This window comes from Emys orbicularis, chromosome 13 (assembly GCF_028017835.1).
Source record: "Emys orbicularis isolate rEmyOrb1 chromosome 13, rEmyOrb1.hap1, whole genome shotgun sequence".
Classification (NCBI taxonomy): domain Eukaryota; kingdom Metazoa; phylum Chordata; order Testudines; family Emydidae; genus Emys; species Emys orbicularis.
In genome coordinates, this window is record NC_088695.1 from 29,006,895 (window position 1) to 29,025,965 (window position 19,071).

The window sequence follows — 19,071 nt, forward strand, 5'->3', positions numbered from 1 at the left end:
AGGGCAAACTCATAAATTGTTCGCCCTCTATAACACTGATAGAGAGATATGCACAGTTGTTTGCTCCCCCAGGTATTAATACATACTCTGAGTAAATTACTAAATAAAAAGTGATTTTATTAAATACATACAGTAGGATTTAAGTGGTTCCAAGTAGTAACAGACAGAACAAAGTAAGTCACCAAGCAAAATAAAATAAAATGCGCAAATCTATGTCTAATCAAGCTAAATACAGATAATCTCACCCTCAGAGATGCTTCAGTAAGTTTTTCTCAGACTGGACACCTTCCAGGCCTGGGCACAATTCTTTCCCCAGGTACAGCTCTTGTTCCAGCTCAGGTAGTAGCTAGGGGATTCTTCATGATGGCTCCTCTCTCCCCTTTGTTCTGTTCCACCCCTTTATATATCTTTTGCATAAGGCGGGAACCCTTTGTCCCTCTGGGTTTCCACCCCCCCCTCACTGGAAAAGCACCAGGTTAAAGATGGATTCCAGTTCAGGTGCCATGATCACATGTCACTGCAAGACTTCATTGCCCACTTGCCAGCACACACATATACAGGAAGACTAACAAGTAAACACAACCATCTGCAGACAATGGTCCTGGTTAATGGGAGTCATCCCATTGTGGATGTGAACAGCTGACCTTTAAAGCTTGTCTAACTGATATGCTCATGTGAACATGTCCAGTGGAGAACTGAGAGTTATATAGATAGCATGGCCTTTGCACTGATTGTGGATCGAAGATGACCAAGGTGGAGATCAGGGCTTAAATTCAGTTGGAGCTGTCCGGAGCAGAGCTCCAGAAAATACTTTCAACCCCCCTGGAGTTTTTATAAGGTGTTGAGAGGGGATATGGGGGCCTCCAGGAAATACTCTATGAGAATTTAAGCCCTGGGGGAGACCAAAGATTTGATATATGGAGCAAATATCAGTGGACCTTAGAGAGATCAATTTGCATGACAGCCTACAATCATGAGTTCCAGAAGGCTATAAAAGTCACCGACCCCAAATAGGGAAGTGACAAGAAAGAAGCAGCAGCAGCAGATGTTCTAAAGCCCTCGGGCCAACTTAGAACCTGCTTGGTCTACGTGGCCTCTTTATGTATTAGAGTTAAAATTACTATTTTTTATTAGTATTCATCTTCAGCATTATTATTACTGTACATGGGGTTTTTTTATAGTGCCCAATATCCAACTACCATGTAGCATGGATCTGTAACGTGGTCCCATCCATGCTGTCAAGAACATATGATGTTATAAGACATACAGCACTGTTGTGTAACAACATGGTGTCCCAACTAGAGCGGATTTTTCAGTTCATTGGAATTTCTGAAAAATTAATCCCAACACATTATTTTTGTTCCAAAATAAAAAAGAATTCAAAATTCAAACCGAAACGTGGAGAAAATAATTAGTTTCATTTGACAGAAAAAGGGGAAAAAATATTTTTGAGCTTTTAAAAATATTTTTATGAATAAGATTGAAGTAAATTTGGAATCAAAAACTTGTTTAGAATAAAAAAAAATCAAAGCATTTCAATTTTGGTGGAATTTTATTTTTAGGGTCATCCCTCTCTTCTCCCTCCCCCTCCAGTTGAAACAATTCAATGAAATTGATATGAATTTGTTAATACCCAAATCTGGGCATTTTTGGTCAAAAAAAAGTTTCAGCTGAAAAATTTAGCCTGGCTCTTGTTATAACGCAGCATTCTTGTGTTACAACATGGTGTCCCATTCCCAACACAGTATGAGGGAGAAGAAAGGACCTATAGTTTTCTAGCCAAACAGAGAGGAGAAATGTCCACCAAGTAGGTGGCAGTTGTCTAAACAGACTAACATAATCACAGGTGAATCTCCAGACCTCATTGGGAGTGCAGCTGCTTGGCACGCTTTTGAATGTACAGAAGATTACATCTGAATTTGTTTTAGGAGGTTACAACCACACATGTCCCTAGGATATCAGCCAAGGTTAAGCACAAAGCCAAAGAAAGAAAGATAAACAAAAACTCAAAGAAAAGAGAAAGACCAAGCCTGAAACCAAGGAGGAGGGAAAGATTAAAGTCAAATAAAAGAAAGACACTGAAATAAAAACTCAATAAAAATAAAAGTTCAGTGTTGATCACAAAACAAAAGCATTAGCAGAGTTGAGTGCAGGTCACAAAGAGATTTAAGGAGATGAATGTAAATCATTTGAAAAGATTTGAGTTTTATAACAAGCTATTTATTGGTTTATATTCTTAGGTAGGAAAAGGTTTAAAAATATAAATAAAGGGAGATGTGGGGTAGGGTTGAACACATAGAATGATTGGTCTTCCACCTACCAGAGTGGACCATACGATGTTGTAGAAGGAACTTAATAAAATGAGGGACTTCTGGGTAGTAGGGTACTCTCTAGTCATCTGCTAAAGCCCATGGAGTCTGGTTTTAATCTGCTGTCACTATTGTCTCTTAATATGCAGGGCAGAAGAGGGCCAATTGAATGGGCTTAGAACATGGTTCTCAGAGAAAAGTCCACCCTACCCTTGCCTTAGAGTCCTGCATTTAAACTTGTTTGCAGATAGCATGGTTCTGCTACTAGTGTGAACTAGTGCTTCCCAAAGCATATGCTGTCTTAAAAGGGACAGCAGTATCTGGTAGAAAGAAACCTAGTCTACTCTGAAATATGCATTTTTTTTGTGTTCTATAAAAGAAAAAAAGTCTTCTGTTATTCAGCTTTTGCCACATCCCTTGGGACTTTGGTCCACTTATAAGCAATAATAAAATACAGTAAAATAATACCTTGCATTAATACAGAATCTTTCATCATGTTGGGACTCAAAGACATGCAGGCTCACTTCGCTCACCTCTGAAATGCAACCACCTCTGGGGTAAATGCAGCAACTGTTTAGCAGCCCACTGCATCGCTACACTTCACTTTAGGGCATGGAAGTAAAGAAGACAACTCTCCTGTTGGAACAAGTGAATGTCTTTTCTCAAAGTGGATTCCTTATAAACTGGTCTGTTGGTGAGAATTTCTCTAAAAGCCCCTATGACTAAGACGACTTTCCTCGCCTCACTGATGTCTCAGTACAATATTTGAACCACTGCCATTTTCATTTCTTTTTGAATCAGGGATAAAATACTGGTGCATTACTCTCTTCCACCCATCTAGTGGATTAGCTCACGGCAAAACAATGCCTCATGCAACTAGGCATTTTTCTGGTGAACTGAGGCCTGTAAACGGAATTATCACCACTTCAGTGCCTATACCCATTGCATCTGGGTGGGTCTTCACTTAATGTCACAGGTAATAAACCAGCAGCTTGAGAGATGCTGAATGATTGCAGGTTAATATGTGACCTTCCTTTCACAGTCACACCTTGGTTACCACTTTCCATCTCAATGTGACTCAAACCCCAGTCATTATGCCATTGCCAGCTTTCTCATGCAGCATGACACACATGTGGGACTGGAATTTGGTCTCAGGTTCAGTTATCCCAATAAACCAGTGTTTATCATGACAAAGTGGAGAGGTTGTGTAAACATGCTCCCACCCTGGAACTTTCCATCTTTCATGCTTATTGACCCCTTAAATGACCCTCATGTTGGCACTGCAGGACAGTATCTGGGGTATAAATAATTGGATGGCGAGCTTTGTTTTTAACAAGGAAAAATTTACAGCTAGTGGTAAAATGGGTATTTTTTTCCTGAAAATTCCAGCTTTTCATCAAAAATTGTTTTTTTGTTTTTGTTTTTTGTTTTTTTGGGGGGGAGGGAGAGGGAAGAGGTGAAACTGCCAAAACCAAATATTTTTGATTTTATTTTTATCATAAAACCATTCATTTTTTTGGGTTTCAGTTTTCTAACCTTGTTTGCCTTTAAAAAAAAAAATACCATCCACAAAAATTTTCTTGGAGTCAAAAGCTAATTTTCATCTGGAACAAAGTTTTGATGGGAAAAATTTCAACCAGCCCTCAAAAAGTATTAACCTGGTTCAGCTATGGGTCAAATTCACTGCAGCTGGTGCAAGGATCTCTATATTACAGCTCCCTGCACCCACCCTGACCCCCATGTAGAGGGGAAACTCACCCCACAGGAGGATAAGCAGTGAGAGTAGCTTTAAGATATTGTTAGGGCTTCATGGAGCCCACCGGATGCGTGGAAAGGATGGTTTCTTCTACTGCAGCCCTTCCCTTTGCCTGCTGGACTTTCTTCTCTGGAACTCCTATGTCCAGGTTTATGCTGGCAGAGATTAGGGTGAATCCAGGTTGAGTATAGCCTTGGCTCCTTGGTCAGACTACATCTCCACAGTCTCATCTTATGGTGAGGGGAGTTGCATCATGGGAAGCTCTGTCCATGATGCATCATGGGAAATGTATTCCAGCTAGGGGAGCCAAGCTCATAGAGGAGAATGAGGACACAAAGAAACCAAACTACATCTCCCATAAGGCACTGTGGTGGGATACCCAAATTTGAAATATTTTGGTTTTCGGGCGTTTTGGTTTTTCAATGAAAAGTCAAACATTTCTGTAGAAATCAGACACTGTGCATGGAAAATTTTGTTAGTCGAAAACCCCCTTCAATGGAAAATTGAAAACTGGCTATGACATTGCACTCCATAATGTTTTATGGAATGTAAATATGATGTAACTGGAATATGCTTCATGCAAAAGATCTCTTGTAAGGTATCATTACAAAGGTTATAACCTACTGAATATATTCCTCTTATTTGTATGCATGTATCATCCTTGTATCTGAAGCTAGAAATATGAAATATAACTCTGAGGTCCTATTGTAATTATGCAAAGTGTGGGCCATTAATGGTGGTTTAGAATCTTGATGGCTCCCATTGACTAGGACAATTGGTTGTAAATGGTTTATTTACCTGCAAGCCTTCCTGTATATGTGCTGGCCAGCCCTGGAAGAATGGAGGGGCGTCTCACAGTGACATGTGACCATGTCACCTGATACTGGAATCCATCTTGAACCTGGTGCTTTTCCATTTAGAAGGAGGAGTGGGGACCCAGAAAGACAAAAGATTCCCGCCTTGTGCCAAAAATATAAAAGGGGGTGGAACAGAACAAAGGGAGCTTCCAGTCATGTGAAAACCCCTAGTTTTCACCTAAGATCCCTGCTGGAACGAACAAGGATTGTACCAGGGAAAGGATTGGGCCCAGACTAGGAAGGAGTCTAGTCTGTGAAAGAAGCTTATTGGAACATCTCTGAGGGTGAGATTTACCTGAACTCAGTTTCTAAATGTATTAGGTTTAGACTTGCGTGTTTTGTTTTATGTTGCTTGGTAACTTACTTTGTTCTGTTATTACTTGGAACCACTTAAATCCTATTTTTTATACTTAATAAAATCACTTTTGTTTATTGATAAACCCAGAATAAGTGACTAATACCTGGGGGAGCAAACAGCTGTGCATATCTCTCTATCAGTGTTATAGAGGGCAGTCAATTTATGAGTTTACCCTGTATAAGCTTTATATAGAGTAAAACAGATTTATTTGGGGTTTGGATCCCACTGGGAACTGGGCATCTGGGTGCTGGAGATAGGTGACCTGCTGAGCAGTTTTTGGTTAAAATCTGCAGCTTTGGGAGCGTGGCCCAGACCTGGGTCTGTGTTGCAGCAGGCTGGTCTGTCTGGCTTAACAAGGCAGGGTTCTGGAGTCCCAAGCTGGCAGGGAAAATGGGCTCAGAAGTAAATTCAGCATGTCAGGTGACAGTCCTAAGGGGGTCTCTGTGACCGAACACATCACACTGGCCCTACTAAATTATCCCTCTTTCTCTCTGTCTGTCTATCAAGGTTTTTCTAAGGTGTTTTGCTGTGGTACATACACCCATTTAAATTAATTGCCAAGCTCCAATTAATTTCAGTGATGCAGAATTGTGCCTACTCTAACCTAGTGTTACTGCCGCCTTGTCCGCTTGTGTGCCATCCAGCATCTCTTTAATGTAGGCCGAAACATGAGAGTGTGGATAGGAAGAGTAGTACTCGTTGTGTAAGAATGTGGGGCGTGGCTGCGAGAGCAAAGGTCATCCTCTATACTGGAAGGTGGGATTCTGGGCTGCACTGAGACCAGTACTGGGGCATTTTAGCTGTCGCTTTGGAAATGGACTGAGAAGGTTCTATTGACTCCGTCTCCCTTTAGAACAACATTCCACTGGCCAGAAAACAAGGTGACCAGAGACTTAGATTGCAATTTGGGGCTTGATCTGAAATGGAACGACACATGTTTACTTCCATGGACTTTGGATCAAGCCCTGACAGCATTAATCCAACTCCCTGTTTTTTGTGGGAACGGCAGAATTAGCGAGGGCACCAAACAGATCAGATTGAAATGGACCTTTCTTTGCCGGCTATCCACTCAGACACATGTCAGACACACAGGCTCTCTCTCTTGAAAGTTGTCTGTGTCCCAGATTGAGTTTCAGTCAGATGCAGCTGGTGAGGGCTTTTGGTTTAGAACACAAATCTCTGCTAATTAGCTACACAAACCCATCTCCCTTTGTCTACAACCACCCTGATGCAGCATCATTTCAGATGCTAACTGCACTCAAGTTACTGCTTGCCGGGGCAGTGCCAGTTGCAGTGGGCTCATGATGGATTGCAAAGTGAAGTGTAAGTGAATTAGGAAAGGCAGTTATGTAATTAAATAAAATAGATGGCGCAATTAGATCTGCTTTGCATGAACGCAGTTTTGGATGCAAGCCTACAGCTCTGAGGCTATGCTTATTAGTGGAGTTTCATCTTTACAGGCTTGGAACTACCTAGCTCACAGATGAGTAAATCTGTAATCTGTGTTAGGTCAGCAAAAGCTATTGAAAATAGAGAGGGCCTGATCTGACTCCGATTGAAGTAAGTGGAAATGCTCCCATTGACTTCAATAGGCATTGAATTGTGAACATGCTACTAATTTCTACTCTCCTGGTGTCACACTGTAAAATACACACAAGTTGGTCTGTTTTAGAACTAGGCCAGAGACACCAAGTTTGGATCTGAATGTCCTCCCGGATCAGGGAAGTTTGGGTCCAGGGTTTGCTTTTGGGCCCAGCTCTGCCCTTATGGGGCAGATTCTCCTAGAGAATTTTATAGGAATGAAATCTATAGGCACTACAAAGATTTAATAGTGTTCTATAGAAATTACTCTACAAACCTATGGAATTTCAAACAGAAGAATCATCTTTCCATAGAATTTTTTTTTAAATCGCCCTATAGAATCCCATGGTAGGGATAGAGTTCTGTATTAATTCAGAAAACCTACTGAAGTGTAATCATTTCTATTACATTCTATAGGAGTAGTTCAGTTTTAATTCCCCACCCCATAATTTTAAGTAGGAAATCCACTTTTCAAATGTCTTAACAGGAAGGTCCAATTCCATATCTGGATACTCAAACTCACACTTACCCATATAAATCACCTACATGCTGATTCGACCATCCAAAAGCAGGGTGTGGGTGTGCTACTGAGCTTCCCCACATTTGCAAATTGCAGCTGGGGATAAGAATACTTAGCTGCCTCGCACAGTTGTTCTGAGGCTTCTAATTCATTAACAGGAAATATTTACCCCTGTGCAGAGTGCCAGTTTAAGGGCTATCCACCTCTTAAGCCTTATAGGTTAAGTTCAGGCCTTATGAAGCCGGTGGCAGTGTTGCCATTGACTTCAACAGGGCCAGAATGACACCTTATCGGTTTAAAGGTTGCCTGCGCCTTGTGCTGGTCCTGTGTGTGGGGGCATATTTCGTCCTCTGTGTGGGGGTGTATTTCATCCTCCTATTTGTAAATTGTTTTGAGCTCCTCCGATGGAAGGTGCTATTGAGGCATGAGATGCTAGCGTTACTAAATTCAATTAAAGAATTAATTAATTATTTTATATTGTTGGAATATTGTGTCAGTTGGAAATCTTCTGACAGAATCTCAGAAACCTGCCTGATTTCCTGGCAGCTTGCTCACCTCCACGGAACTCCAAGGTCTCACCAACTCCCAAGGTCCCCAGCACCTCCAGGCTCCTCCCAGCAGGGTGTCATTTTGAAATGATCAAAAGGAAAAGTTGTGAATTTTCTGAATGGTTTTTTCTCCCCAGATTTCTGTTTCACAGAGAGCTTCAAAACTTTGGGGAATGAAAACAAAATTTCAAAATATTGAAACCCTCCACAATGCAGAATTACCATTCTCCGCCCAGCTGTAATCATTATCCCAATATGATACAGGCAAGGGGATTAGCGTGTATGGGACCCCACAGAGTCTGAAATGAGCCAATGGCCTAGAAGGTGTTGAAATAATGTGTGTGACACATGAAATGTTGGGCTAACCCGTTATTTCCACACGCTCCCAGGCACCGTTAGCAGATTATCGAAGGGAATGTATCCACAAAGGTCTGACTGATTTGTATGGAGACTCAAACACACAGGTGTATTTATCTTGGCTGCAAAGTAACCATTGTTTTTCTTGCGTCATAGCGGTCACCATAATGGGTTGGCACGGTCTCTGTTTTCTCAGTTGTTGCCTTCTTACCAGCACAGGCAAACAGCACATTAAATGCACTGGGAAAGCAAAGGAGAGATGAGATAAGCTGGGGTGGGGGCAGCAGCTCAGCTCTAACCCACAAGTGGCAGGGGAGCGGGGGAAGCGGCCGAATTAGAGCCCTGCACTGGTGCCCCAAGGCAATAAACGGATGAAGCGGAGTGGTCTAGTGGTGATAGTCCTAGCGCCATACTCAGGAGACAGCCACAGGCTCTTCATGTGAGCTTGGGCAAATCCCTGAGGCTTTGCATTCACTGCAAGAAGAGCTGTGCTTTTTTCACCTTGCATTAGCTATCTTGATGTAAAATCCTGGTGGAGACAAGGCACAAGAAATTTTTACCTCAGCTTAGCCAGTCGCGGTCAACTCTATATCCCTCACCTGGGGTTTCCCTGGATTAGTTACATCAAGGTTAAAAACTACCAGTGCCTCATCTCCACTAGGATTTTACATCAAGACAGCTGTCTTAAGTTAGCTATCTCCAGGTAAAACGCACCTTTTCTCATTGTGAAGACATCGGCTCAGATGCTCTGTGCCTCGGTTTCCCCACCTGCACAATGGGGATAACAGTACAGACCTGCTTTGTAAAGTGCTTTGAGATCTACGGATGAAAGGTGATGTGTAAGAACTAGGTGTAATTGTTGGTTTTGGAGGAAGCTGAGTTAGGCCAATGCTGGGCACTTCTGAAAATCTCACCCCCATCTGATGGGGCAGATGAAGTGTTAGAAAGTGTTTGCAGTTCCCTGGGAAAGAAAATTTTTTTCTCCCAAGTGGTCTAGATACAACAGAAGCCAAATATGTGTCTTTTTAACAGAGCCCACTCACTTCTATGTACAGTTCAGGCGTTATACAATTTTCCACTCCGATGGGAATAACCCAGTATACTTCTACAATGCTGAGACCCCAACTTGCTTTGCAAACATTCATTCTCCCAACGCTCCCCTCATGACTATCCCCATTTTACCCATGAGCCACCCAGAGAAGACCCAGAGCCGTGGAGTTGAAGGAATCTGTACAGATAAGCTCAGAACCAACAAAACCTTTCAACATGGGCTTAACTTTAAGCATGTGAGTTCTCCTGCTGAAATCAATGGTCTCCTCCTGTGCTCGCAGCTAAGCAGGTGCGTAAGTGCTTTTCTGGATCTGGGCCATAAGCAATAATCTCAGCATCCTTTTGCCAGCATAGAAAATATCCAGAACGCCTCATTGTAGCAGCCTGCTTTCTAGACTCTATCTGTAGAAACTCCCACTGGGCTGGAATTCTCTGCTGGAGCTTTCTGACAGAGGCTGTTACAAGCGAGCCCTCTTGGCTTCTGAGCTTGGCTGATGGCTCTGATGGAATGCACTAATTGCTCCTGGAACAAAAGCTACTTATGCTTCTTTCGGACCACATGGCTCTTCTGTGCTGATTCTTCACAGCCACTGTATGAAAACTCTCATTGTTTCCCACCATATGCGCTGCGCACATTTGTAATGTACTTTTGCTGGGAAAGGACTTAGGTTTATCCTTTCTTGCTCCGCTCTGTTTATAAGGCTGTTTGTAGATGCAGAGGGACCTGTCAAGGGAAGCCTCCCATCTCCTGGTTTTTCCCCCTTGTCTTCAAGCATAGATAGCTTTCCAATGTGGATCCTGTCCCTATGGCTATGGAATAGCTCCTCAGCTGAAGATCTGCCTCCCTAGGTCTATATTTTGTAATATTCTATTAGCAACTGATTCTGCAAGCCCTCAATATGTGAATTCCCATTTACTTCAAAGGGAGTTCCACGTATCCTGGCATGAAATACAGCATGTGAGATTTCAAGGGCACTAATTTATGTGGGGGGAAATTCAGGAGGTGGGTTGAAAACAGGATTTATAATGGGAAGCTAGCTGCAATATTTGCTGCCACTTCAATGTAGAGCTGGTTGAGAATTTGCTGATGAAGCATTTTTTTGTGGTTGACACTGAAACTTTTCACTGGAATGTACCGGGTCTGAGGGGAAAGTTTTCTCAGGTCCAGGATGGAATTTCTGGTCAAAACCAGAGAGAGAAAGAGTGGGCTACTCTAGAACAGCCAGGAGCCTGGTAGTGAGGGCATTCACACATGGGATGTGGGAGACCCACTTTTAAGTCCCTGATTTGCCATTCTCCCACATACTAGGTGAATAACTTAGTCACCAATCTGTTGGCTATTCTGGGGTGGATCTTTTTCCTCTTCCTCTCCCCTTCGCTCCCCCAGAAAAACTTCAGAAGGTCTTACTTGGTTTCATCACAATGCAGAAAGGGAGCACATTGGAAATCTCCAATAGCTTTGTGGGATGGGAAATCCATTTCCCACCAGTTCTGCACTAATGTACCTTCTCTGTCTATCTATTGTAACAAGCTTATCTAAGCTGGATACCCTATCCCTTCATATAGCTTCAGGATCTAACTATCCAGCTAACACGTGTCATCATAAGTTTTCCAAACTACTGTGTGCACTTGCTCTTGCTATTTATGCTTGGTTATTATTTCTCTTACCTTATCTCGCCACTCTGAAACTGTAGGCATTTTTTTCCTGCGGCGTTCTCTCTGGTATTGCAAGCAATGACACAAGCAGGATGCTATCTGCTGACCTCTTTCCACCTTCAGTAAGCAGTAGGATTATCAAGAGATTGCCCTGCACATTCTGGTTTCCCTTTACAGATGCGTCACTCCTGAAGACGTAATTGTACCTAAGGACTCAGAGCACTTCGACATTGGGGGCTAGCTGCTTCTTAAACAGGCAGTGATGTAACACTTTTTCCAGCTGGACAGTAGGGAGCACTGTACCTGCTACTTGTACAGGGTTACGTATGCTGAAGAGCAGATGGGGACAATACAATGGCCATGTCCCATGGAAAGAGAACAGGAAAATCACAGCATTTCATGTCCTGGCTGGATGGACTGTGGTGGGGTGGGAGAACCCACCCTGGAAATTATGCTTTTGAGTTCAAATTACCACTGGAAGTTTATGTTTGTCTAGAATCTGTGCTCAGGTGGAGGAAGAACACTTCTTGGCCAAAAAAAAAAAAGGGCAGGGGGACAGGAAATTGTTTCCGAAGGAGGCAGTTTACTTAGCCTTGGTCTACACTACAGTTAGGTCAACATAGGGCAGCTTACATCAACCAAACCCTGGAAGTGTCTACACTAAAATGTAGCTCCCACCAATGTAACTCGCTCATTACAGCAACTTAATAACTCCACCTCCGCGAGAGGTTTAGCGCTTAGGTCGATGGAGTCAGGTTGATGCAGTGTCAGTGTAGGCACCGTGTTGCTTACATCAACTGTTGTTGCTTTCAGAAGCCATCCCACAATGCTCCACACTGCAAGCACTCCTGGTGAGGATGTGCATCGCCGACCCAAGGAGCATAGTCAGTGCTTAATTTGTAATTAAAAAGGTGCCGGGGCTCAAGCAATTAGGTGCCAGGGCACAAATAATTATTTTATATTCATAACTGATGCAGCAAGTCCAGAGCTGCTAGGGGTATGAACTGCCATGCCTAGAGGTGCCAAGGCTCAGCCTTGGCTAGCCCTGGCACAAATTAAGCCCTGCATGTAGTGCAGACATGCAAAAGCAGTTTAACTACTGCAGTGGCTGTATGTCAACGTAACTTAGGTGGACTTAATTTTGTAGTGTAGACTTGCCCTTAGACTGTACTCTCTTTGGGGCAGGGACTATGTTTTTGTTTTGTGTTTGTACAGCCCCTTGCACAATGGGCTCCTGATCTAACAGCGTGGCTCTGAGGCACTATTGCAATAAAATAGTTGCCTCTGTCACATGATGTGCTGCCAATATTTTAACAAGGGGATTTCAGAAAAATATCTCCCCTTGAGCTTATCTCCCAGGGTGTGTATACTCCGAGAGCGGGGGAGTGAGGAACTGGATGATTTATTGGTACGTTTCCATGTTTAAACAAAAACATAACCAGTAAAGGGGCAATGCAGCTTGGCAAACAAAGCGTCTATGAAGTGCGCTGCCGGGAAAAGTTTATACTAATCGGACAGCAGGGTGTTCAACTTGCGTCTCTTAAATCTCTCTGAAGACCTTGTTGACAGAAGTCCAGAAGCAGCCACCTCTACCTTTTTCCCACTCTTTTTTTTAAAATACCTGACACTTGATTCATTCCAGAGGGGAAAATTAGCCCTTCCAAAGTACTTTTCTGAGCCGTAGGATGAAGCAGTCTTTAACAGTGAGATTACCCATTTTATTATAAGTGGGGCTGGTAGCATCGCCTGTTATTAAGGTGATGTTTATCTTTTCCAGTTGTTTATAACTTGGCCAGACTTCAAGCATTGGGGCTGAAATTTTCCATGCTGGGTGTCTGACTCAAGGTTGTTTTTTGTTTTGTTTTGTTTTGTTTTTAATTTCAACCAAACTGATTCAGCTGTTTCAGAGAATGAGGCTAGGGAAAAATACATTATCTGTTTTAAATTCAGGGGTGGGGGTGTCTTTGAAAAGCTCTAGCAACCCCATGCTGGGAAGCAGGTACTTGAAATTTGGCAGACAGCTGGTCTTTGTGACAGGGATGTGCCTTTAGCTATCCCCATGAAAATCTGCCCAAATTTGGCTAAGTTATAAGCCTTTGAAAAATTGCAGTCCACACATGCTCAGTAGCTGACTTGCTAGAGCTTTGCAGCTAAAAAAATTGAAGATTCCATGTGCACTGAGCATGCTCCAGCCACTATGCAATTACACCTTGGGGCTGTTGTGGGCTACCCCAGGGCCAGGTACCAGACCTGAAAGGGAGGCCATTTATCCTGGGTTTTCAATGACACCCCCCTTCTGACACCCAGCAGCTTGGAGGAGGAAGCCGCCTGATTTAAGTGCAGAGGGCACAAGAGCCAGATCTGGGGTGGTGTCTATTGGGACAAGGCACCTGGAGTGGTGGAGACACATGGCTGGGGCTGCAATTCAGGATGAATTTGTTACCTAGACCTGAATCTAAAGTTTGTTCTGGTCTTTATCTGTCTAAAGGATCATAATGAAACCTTAGTTTGAAACATTCCCAGACTTGTGGTGGGGGGCGGGGCAGGATATTGATTTAGATTTGAGGGTTACAACTCAGGCTGCGGTTGGTGGTGGTGGGGAATGCTCCAGTTTGTGTTAATTAACTAGAATTAATAATGGGCCAGACACTGAGGTTCTTACTCTGTTTTTTCCTCAGTCCTCCCTCAGGCATGCTCTGGCCAATTCCCCTGGAAGAGTGCAGTTTCGGGCCCTCACTTGTGCTTCATTCTTATTCTTGCCTTCTGGCTTTCAGGTGACGGGGCTAAGCTAACTGGGCAACGTTTCCCTTTAAGGTTACAAGCTGGCTTGATGTCACGGCGCTTGCGCTGTACTTAAATAAACCCAAACCTATTTAGAGAGTCACTCTCCATTTCCCGTTTCCTTAGGATTAGCATAGGAATGTGTCTCAACAGCTGGAGTAACCTGCAGAAAACCAACACCCATATTTGGTGCCTGCAGAAGACAAAGATTTGGCCATTGGCTTAAAATGAACATTTTCCTTGACGTCGAGCTGCCAGAATGAGGAACAAAGAAGACTCTCTCTTGGGGGAGAGACAGGTCACGTCAGTATTCCAGGGCTGTTACTGGAATGCTGCATTACCTGTGCCTGCTTTTAGGCAAGCCAATTTTTTTAATTTAGTGCCTGGATATCACAATTATAGGTCCTTTATAAATAAATGAGGAAGACAGACAGACCACAGTACAGTCCTGTAGCTTCAAATTCTCTTACCCTCTAAGAAGAGAGTATATTTCCCCCCCCCCAGGAACTCAATGTTACTCAATGGAATTCATCCTGCAGAACAGGTAGGATATTTTAGGCTAAGATTTCAAAGCCACATAAAGGATTTGGATGCTCAAATCCCATTCCTTGGGGGTCACTTAGGTGGCTTTGGAAATTTCCACCTCAGTAGTCCAGGATTGCAGATTTCCTCATCTCAGAGTCAAACACTTACTGGTGAGGATGGATGAATTTATCTGGATAAAACACAGGTCAGAGCAAATCTGGACCACATCTGGGACTGCAGAAGAGTTCAAGTCACATTCGTGTCAAATATTTATAGTTGATATCTTGTTGCCAGAAAGTAAGGTACACTTTTTCATTGCAAAATGCCCTCTATTCTTTGTAGCCTGGTGTCAAACAGTCAGAAGTCTAAGTGCTCTCACAGTAATAATAATGCCTAGGTCTTATATAGCACTTGTCATCAGATCTCAAAGGTCCATATCCTCAGAAGTTCCTAACTCCCATTGATTTCCAAGTGCTTTACGGAGGCCAGTATCATTATCCCCATTTTAAAGATGGGGAAACTGAGGCATAGGGAGGGGTGCTGACTTACCCAAGGTCACCCAGCAGGCCAGTGGCAGAGCTGGGAACAGATCCCAGGTAGACTGCCAGGCCACAAAAATTGAAGCCAAGTGAGGCCCTTTTGAAAACAAGGCCCAAAGTAGATGCAAATTGTATTCCCATGGTTCTGTGTGCCTTGGTTCAGAAGCAGACGCACCATAATACCACTTGAGAATGCACAGATTCCAACACCAGAAAGGACTGTTATGATCTTCTACCAGGTCCTCCTGCATAACGCAGGCCAGCGAATTTCACCCAGCACTTCCTGCGTCGAACCTAATAACTTGTGCTTGACTTAGAGGATGTCTTTTAGAAATACATCCAATCGTATCCCTGATCTAATGCACCCCTCTCTCAGCTAGGGAGTATGCGAAACCTCACTAGAGGCTAAGCTACAGTGGCAAAGACACCAGCCCAGGTGAGGGGCTCAGGTGAGCATCTGAACTTTAGACACTTTTCAAGTTCACTCATCACTGCAAAACCAACTGTGCAGTTTTGAAACACTGTGCAGTCAAGTTAACTGTTTTGCTTCCATGATTTCCAGGCGGCAAGTCATAGACAGTTGCTGGCTTTTGATCAGGACCTGCTTCAGCTGTGCTGCTATTTCTTGCCTGATGCTGAACATCAAAACACACCTAAACCAAAAGCCCAGATCCTAACAGCCACAACCTGTGGGAAAATTTGATCTGGTCTGCACGGCTTGGCCACCTCTCTGCTAATAATCAATCAATCATCTGAATTCTCTGACAAGAATGCTCTTTTCATAAATGTGTTGCCGCTGTCCTCTTGTTTTCTCTGGTCTTACTTTCCCCCTCTATTCCCCAACCCACTAGGGGCGTGAAGTCAATGGGAGTTCTCTGTATCATGTGGAGGGAGAAGAGGGCCCTATCTGTTGTAATCCCTTGTCACGTTCTTCATCCAGATTGCTCTGTAAGAAGCTTGGGGGGAGTGAGGCAGTGTGGTCTAGTGGATAGGCACTGCACAGGGATAACAGAACTAGGTTCTAGTCCTGGCTCTGTTATTCATCTGCTTCCTGTTGGGTAAGTCCCTTAATAATACCTAGCTCTTACGAAACACTGTTCATTAGTAGATCCCAAAGTGCTTTAGGAAGAAGCATTATCCTCATTTTCCAGATGGGGAAATTGAGGCACGGAGAGATGATGAGACTTGCACAAGGTCACCAGTAGAGCCGGGAATAGAACCCTGTTCTCCTGAGTCCCACACCAGTGCTATAACCACTAGGCAACACCACCTCCTGTTGCACCATTTGTCTGTCTTGTCTATTTAGACTGCCTCTTATGATGCCCTTGTGCAGCCTCCAGGCAATAATAATTGTCTTCTTCCCTTCTGTAACACGCTGTGCACACCAGTGTGTTAGGAAAATAAAATAGTGATCAATAATACCCAGGAGTAGGTGTGGCCCTTTCACTGAGTGCCGCCCTGTGGTACTTAAAACCAAAATATTATTTATAGATATGGTGGTTTGTTTGTCTCTGACCAACTTCTTACTTATCTCCACTGCCTGACTTCCTGTGTGCATGCTCTTCCCAGTAACGTCATTAGGAGCGCCCGTTGGCAATGATAAGCTGTAACGCCATGGTGGCAGTGAACCCACCACATGACTGAATTCATTACCGTGCCGTGGCCATTCCGCTCATTTGTATAACACCCTCCCCGTCGGTGCTGCTTTGCTGTGCCTTCGTCAAACCTTCTGAGCCGCCTAGGTCCACCGAACTGGACTGGAGACCCTGCAAGAACCTGCATTCTCATAAGGCTCCCAACACTTCGTGCCTTTAGCTGGGCTGAAAATAGCACAAGAGCAGCATTTCCTTGCTGAACGGTGGGATAGACACTTCTTTCTGGAACCGGTATGTGTAGGGTGACCGTATTTCCCTGTGCGGAATATGGGACACCTGGTAAAATTACTCGTATTCAAGTGAGATCAGTGGCAATCAATCAGAACTATGCAGTACAAACGTTCAAATTAACATCAAGTTGACTGAGCCTCCGTTAAAAAGAAACACTGTGTAGTTGGATTCTTTTTATTTACCTTCTTATCTTTAAGCCTTTTGGATTCACACAGTGAGGGGTGACACACACCCCTACCTTCCCCCCTCACACACACAGGGAGAGATGACACACACACACACACGCCTGTACACCTCTCTCACATAGGGGTGATGACCGACCAACCGACCTGACCCTCCCTGCCGCGCACTCTCCACCCTCCATGCCTGGCTGGGCCTCCGGGACAGACCCACCTCTCCTGGTACCTGGCTCTGTGTCTTCCCGAGGCAACACGTTGTGGGGGCACGCAAGGTCACATGCCCCCCCCCCCCCAGATTTCTGCCAGGGTTCACACCAGAATGTGGCCAGCAGCAGCCTTTCAGCCCTGTGCGGGCAGGAAGGGACGGGAGCTGCTTCCAGCCGCTGGGGAGGAGCGTGTGGGAAGGGATGACCTGGCGCGTCTTTGCAGAGCTCATTTCTTCTGCACGCCCCCTCCACCAGGTGGCTGGAAGCAGCTTGTCCCTTCCTGCCCCCACAGTGTCAAAAGGCAGCTAACACCTCCAGGCTGCTGCTGGCCACCAACATAACCTAGCCACCTCCTGTCCCCCAGCTACAGCGCAGGCAGGAAGGGGTTAAGCCCTAATGATGCGTTGTGCACCAGGGCCCAGGTAGGGTGACCAGATGTCCCGATTTTATAGGGACAGTCCCGATTTTTGGGTCTTTTTCTGATATAGGCTCCTATTACCCCCCACCCCCTGTCCCGATTTTTCACATTTGCTGTCTGGTCACCCTAGGCCCAGGGAACCTGACTGCAGGGGCTTCAGTGAACCCGGCCAGAGAGGTGGCTCAGTAGGGGAGGGTGCCTAGGGGATGGAGCAGCCCCATGCTCCATGGGGGCAGGACTCAGGGTGGGGGATTTGGGGGTGAAGAGGGTGCTAAGCCCTGCCCTTGCGGCTGCTGTTGAGCTTGCAGGTTCGGGGCATGAACAGGCTGGAAATTTCATCCCCCTCTTCCCTCCTCCATTAATTTGAAAATTTAATTTCAAGAGTCGGCACGCAATGGGGACTGCGCTGATGGACCAGCAGGGGGAGCGGCTGGCTCCGCGCGCTGCATCTTTGCCCCACCCCCAGCCTTGCATACCCAACCCCATCGTTGGCCACTGGACCCCCCCAATCACTGCTGGTGGGCAGGCGGCTGGCAAGCAGGGATCTGGCCAGCAGCAGGACCCACCAGTAGTGATGAGGGGGAGTTAGATGATATGGTACAATTTGCCCATTTTTAAGAAAAAGTCGGGACACCTGCAGGACGGCTTAAATATGGGATTGTCCATTTAAAAATGGGACATCTGGTCACCCTAGGTATGTGTAGAGCAGAAAACAAGTAGGGAGGGAAGAATGGCCCAGTGGTTGGGGGTGGGGCTCACCTGTGATTGGGAGACTTTGGCTCTAGTCCCTGCCCTACCTTTGTGACCTCAGGTGAGGCATTGAGTTGATTAGTGTCTGCGTTCCCCATCTCTAACTTGTTGATAATAGCACTTCCCTATTTTACAGGGTGCTGGGAAGAGAAATACATTAAAAGCTGTGAGGTGCATGGCTACCATGGTGCTGGGGCCAGATAATTTGATTTTAAAATGAAGAGAATAAAGTTAATCAGATTTTTTTAGGCATCTCAATAAAAGTTCCATTCTGGTTCATTCTGAGGCTTTATCCAAAATGGTTCACTTGTCCGTTGCAAAAAGCCTAGACGCTTGCTGATTATGGGCCACGCTGTCAGCTGGTGTCCATCAGCCCAGCTCTGATGACTTTACTGGAGCGGTGCCGATTTATACCTCAGTATCTAGGCTATGTAGGTCCAGAGTGGACGTGGAGATAAAATATCAACCTCATTACCCTGCGATGTTAAGTACAAGTTGTATTGTGGAGATGCTGTTTTGGTGCTATAGTCAAGTCAGCAAATAACTCCACCACCCATTAACAATGCAGCCCGACTGCCAGAGCTGAAGTGAGATATTTGCCAGATGCCCAAATTCCAGTGAATAACTCCCCGTTCCGAGGAAGTTAGAATTCTAGAGTCGGTGTCTGGTTTTGTCTCTAAAGGCTCAGATGCCCCATTCTAACCATCCCTCTCATCACTGGGGCGTTTCTGGGTAAGAGATGTTAGCAAAGGGAAAACCTTTGAACCTATAACTGCTAATCACTTGTTGCCTTAG